Source organism: Fukomys damarensis, unplaced genomic scaffold (assembly GCF_012274545.1).
Source record: "Fukomys damarensis isolate Sample0158 unplaced genomic scaffold, DMR_v1.0_HiC HiC_scaffold_20, whole genome shotgun sequence".
Taxonomy (NCBI): Eukaryota; Metazoa; Chordata; class Mammalia; order Rodentia; family Bathyergidae; genus Fukomys; species Fukomys damarensis.
In genome coordinates, this window is record NW_022900932.1 from 42,166,015 (window position 1) to 42,171,335 (window position 5,321).

The following is a 5,321-nucleotide window of genomic DNA, read 5'->3' on the forward strand; positions in this document are numbered from 1 at the left end:
TTTTTTTTTTTTTTTTTTTTTTTTTTTTTTTGGTACCAGGTTTTGAACTTGGGACCTTACACTTGTGAGACAGGCAGCAGAACCAGTAAGCTAAATTCCCAGCCCAGAAAAATGTTTTTTTTTAGCTCAGTGGCACTGAGGCCTGCCTCAAGAGCACAAGGTCCTGAGTTCAATCCTGGGTACCCCCCTCCCCAAAATAATAATAGTAATAATAATAAAAAAGAAAATCCTTTTTTTAAAAATAATTATGTGTTTGGCATTTTTTCTCTAAACATATTCATTCAGAATCTCAATTATTTGGAGCTTCTCACCATGAATTTTTAATTTAGTCATTCCTTGCAAGGAATGTGACTATTTCCTACTTAGGCTTAATGATACTTGTAGTTTGTTATTTCTTAGTAATTTCAAGGTTGTTTGAAAACTAGTAGTCAAAACCCAAGCTAAATGTAAATTTTTATATTCTTGAAAGTAGCCTGTGGCTTAAAATGTTGTTGATGGTAAGAAATGCTGTTTTTTAAAATTTTGTGTGCCTCCAGAAAGGATAAAACTAGTTTTAAAAACCAATTAGATGTTTACTAATTTTTATCATAATCTTCTAAGTCAAGTAACATATGTAACATTTTTTTCTCTCATTCATTTTAAACTCTGGACATTAGTACTTTATTGTCATTTCTTCTAGTTTTCCATCTCCATATTTTTTGTTTTTCCTACTCCCTTTTTTCTTTTATTCTCCTTTACCTTTCTTAATCCTAAGATTAAGGGACTTGATAAAGCTGGGAAGTCACAGGATGTGGAGGAAGGGGGATCTGAGTTAGAGGGTTCAGGAGTACTAGAATTGACAGTAGCAGTGACTGCTGCCCTTGGCAGGAACTATGTGGAAACTAAATTAAAATGGGAAGCCACTGTGATATCAGTCTCCTAATGGTACCCATTCTCTTTGGGAGATGGAGCTGACTGAACATGAGGCTCCATAGTTTGCATTAAGCAGCCTCTACACAGTAGTGTTTGCCACTGGACCAGTTTGAGCAGTTAAGAGACTGATTTCAGTAGATTTTTTTCATACTGGGTATTGAACTTGGGTCCTTGTGCTTGCAAAGCAGGCCAATGAGCTAAAGCCCCGGCCCGAGAACAAGCTATTTTTGCTCTCATTTCCAACTAGTGTTTAGTAAGTACTAGCAGGCTAATAAATATTCATTCATATATATATATATTCATTATTTGGGAAGGAGAAATGTGGAAATAGACCCAAAATTAGCAATAGAATTTTCATCCTTAATGGAGCATAAAATTCCTGTAGAAAAATCAACCCCCACACCACCGCCAAGAACTGGTTAGGAATCCTTCTAAGACAATGAATTATATGGAATTAGCCATTATATCTTCAAATGAGGTTTAAAAGGAAATTTAAAAGGTGATTTCTGTCACCAAATAATGTCTATAAAGCACTGAACATACTTATTTTTGTTTGTAAGTAATGATACTCAGATATTTTACAAATCAAGGAATATTCTTGTGAATGACCTAGATCTATAGATTAGTTTTACTAAGCTGAAGAAGTTAGTAGAAGTTGAAGAAAATGGACTGTCAGTTTCATTCCACTTTACCAGAGAGGTTACTTCTATTGGTAGTAGTTCTGTTTCCTTTCTCTTTGTTGCAGCTCTGTTTCCTTCACCAAGGTGATCTAAGACAGGAAGCTGGGTCCTTTAGAGAGTTAGAAATAGATTTCATTGTATATTCATTTCCCAAGTAAATTATTACCATTACTGGGGAAAATTTCCCTGTTGCAAGGACATGAATATATTCTCTAGTCTAAAGGACAACTGTAAGAGGGGATTTGAGTATAATTCCCATTATGTATAAATAACCTCTTCACAGAAAAGTTGAAGATGGTGTGATATTTTCTGTTTTATATTAATTTAGGTGGTATAACTAATTTTTATATTAACTATTGTAAGAGCTAGGCAGTAGATACTCAGTGGTGTTGTCTGGCATGCTTGAAGCCCTGGGTTCTATTCCCAGCACTGGGGAAAAAAAAACAAAACAAAACATGGAATTAACTAGTTTGTAATCTCATTACAGGATTGTGAATAGGAACACACAGATAATGAAATTCTAAAGATTCTATTTCAAAGAGGTCAGAGATGTAGGTTAGTGGTAGAGCTTGTGCCTCGAATGCATGAGGTCCTGGGTCAATGGTGATGAACCTTTTAGTACTTTTAATGATACAAATAGCGTGATGGGGCATGTGTATCATAGGTTCACCACCACTGCCCTAGGTTCAGTCCCCCATCATTGCAGAGTAAAACTCTGATCCCAGTTACTTTCTTCTTCAGACCATCATCATTTGATAGCATAGAAGACCTCTTTACAACATATAACTCCATAGGGAATTATACTGGGGCATATTTATAATAGCAACCTCAAGTTCCATTGATTGGATTTACTTTTCAGATAGGTTTGTTTAGAAGACACTAAGTCCTGGCTGAATTTTCTTTACAGTGTAGTTTTTTTAAGAGACTTTAAAGTGAATTTTTAAATCTGTGAAACATGTAATTATGAAATCCATTTTGATATACACAGAATTAGAATAAATCATGTAATAGCTATGTAAATATCAAACACGATTCTAAAGTACGGTAGTAAATATGCAGTAGAAAAAAATACTGGATAGAAAATTTTGATGAGCTAACTTATTACATGCTAATTTTTCTAATTTTAAAAGGGGCTTAAAAGAATATTCCGATTGTAGATATTACAATTTAATCATATTCTATTCCTGTACTTTTATAATCTAAAATGAGAAGATATGACTAATTGTTGTCTATATGTGCTTGATCACTATGGTATTAACTTAAATTTTATGATCTCAGTATTGTAAACAATAAGTTTAAAATCACATTTTTTAACTTTATAAACATTTAAATGATGAAATGACAAATATGAGAATTGCCTGAAAAAAATCTTGAAAACAAAAATCTTTTTTTTTGAGGGGATGCAAGTTCTTTTGATGTTTAGATGTTATTATTTAAATGTAAGTATCTTGAAGTTTTGCTAGTGCTATTATGTTTCTGAACCATTAAGATATTTTTTATAGCATACCAGTTTTACACTTATATGAAGTTATGTATCGCCAAACATAAAGGGCATGCTAACACTTTTATTTACATTTCATTTGAGTTTTTGCACTTTACTTCTTTTTTTTAGTCTGTGATCCATTTCTGTCTTGATAGGGCAGCTGACAGTTCTTTTCAAGTATACTTAGAAAGGCAAAAGAGCCCTTTTCATAGTACTTATAAGAGGTCATGCTTCTGTTTTTTAGTTTGAATTTGATACTGCTTCATGAATTGCTGGGTATGAAAGATTAGGAAGTAAGTCCAGTGGTCAAATTTTACCTGCCCACCCGGACTTTGCCCTGAGGTCAAACTCTTGATATTTGCTCTACTGAATAGAAGAGTTGATGACAAGTATGAGCTGATACAAGAGGAAAGTTAGAACCATATCAAAGCTGAAGGCAAGAGAATTGGGACTCAATGAGAGACTGTAGCTAAAAGATGGATCATCAGGATTGCCCTCTTCTAAAGAAAAGGAAAAATAGCTGACCTGTGAATGAAAAGACTTTATCATCCTGCCAATCACATACTTGCTAATGGAAGCCAGTTATCTCAACAACATCTTAAGGCCTCCTGCCCTAAAAGACAATGTAGAGGATTAGAGGTACTGGTACTGTTTTATGTGAATATGCTTCTCAGTCAACTTAAATGTCCTGTTTGAACATTTAAAAAAAAATTTTTTTGCAAATAAAGACTATTATCTTTCTACCCTTCATTCTGAAGTTAAGCCACTAAATGATGGATATTAATATAATTATATATGTCTTTTTTAATATAAAGTCTATGTTTTAATAACTTTAAAATAGGCATCATTTTTTTCATTTTTTCACATTTTCTTTTTCCTTATTTTCTTTTCCCTCCCCTTCCCACTTTTCTTTGGTTTTTTTCAAGGCAGGGTCTCCCTTTGTAGTTCAGGCTGGCCCTGAACTCAGGTGAATATGTGAAATTCTTTTAACAATACATGAAAGCTTAAAAGTTTTAAACAATTCTAAGATTATATAATATATAATATTCAGTAATTATTGTAATTACTCCTTAATATAGTAGAAATTATATTTCACTGGAAAGTGAAGTATCCTGCATACAGAATTTTCCTGGTAACTAAAGAGTCACCAAATTTTTTTAAATGTTGCCATTTTGATGGAAATTTTTAAAACAACTCATCCTTATCACTTCTTACTAGCTTAATTCTCACAATGGATTGACCACCCATGGCTTCACTAATATTAGTATTAAACCCTGTTTAACTTATCCTCCTTCACTTTGTGTTAAATTACTTAACTGATAAGCTATTGCTTCATTTCACAGTATCTCGATCACCTTTTGGTTAATATGTAGAAGTTTAAGTAGGTAAGATAAAGCAGAAAGAAAGATGGGTTTTTAAAACAATTTCTTGCCCTGGTGAATGTTGGCTAATGTGTTATCATCATGGAGCAATGTTTCTCAAAGTGTCTTTCTAGGACATTGATTTCTAAGATAAGGAAGGTTTCTCAAAATAAGGTTTCTAGGCTGAGGGCATAGCTCTGTGGTGTAGCACTTGCCTAACATTCATAAGGCTCCTCCATTTCTGTCCCAGCACCACACACACACACACACACACACACACACACACACACACACACGAAAATGATCCCAACTAAGCCAAGTTGGGGAAGCATAGAAAACAGTTTATATTGTAATTCCCTCTTAGAAATTCACTATGTAATTTAGAATTTTATTTATTTATTAAAAATGAATTTTATTGGTACATTTTAGATATGCATAATGATAACATTCATCATAGGGAATTTTTACTTGTACAGAATACATCTTGATTCTTTTCAGCCCTCTCCCCTCCCTTTACTTTTCTGCTTTTTTTGGGGGGGGTTCCATTAAGTTTATTGGTACATTTAAAGCAAACATTAGTTACATTTATCTTTGGGATCTTGTACCTTTATATGATATATCTTGGTTCTTGTTTTTTCCCCATACCCCTGCCCTCCCTTCACTCCCTCACCCTTCCTTATTTACAAAGACTTTGTTTCCATTTTTCACATTTTTTCTTTTCCCTTATTTCCTTTCCCCTACCCTTCCCACTTTTTCCCCCCTTTGTTTTTTTTTTTGGTTTTTTTTTTATTGAATTTATTGGTACATTCTAGGTAGACAGTACAGTTACATTCATTACTGGGATCTTGTACCTTTACATGACAGGTCTTGGTTCTCCTGTTTTCC

The 5,321-nt window shown here is 33.5% G+C and overlaps 1 protein-coding gene across 3 annotated transcripts in view; it reads left to right on the plus strand.

Annotated features, from left to right (window-relative positions):
• The window catches only part of Exoc6 (exocyst complex component 6), a 213,524-nt gene that overhangs the window by 169,878 nt on the left and 38,325 nt on the right, over window positions 1-5,321 (plus strand). The gene's annotated exons all lie outside the window — the stretch shown is intronic.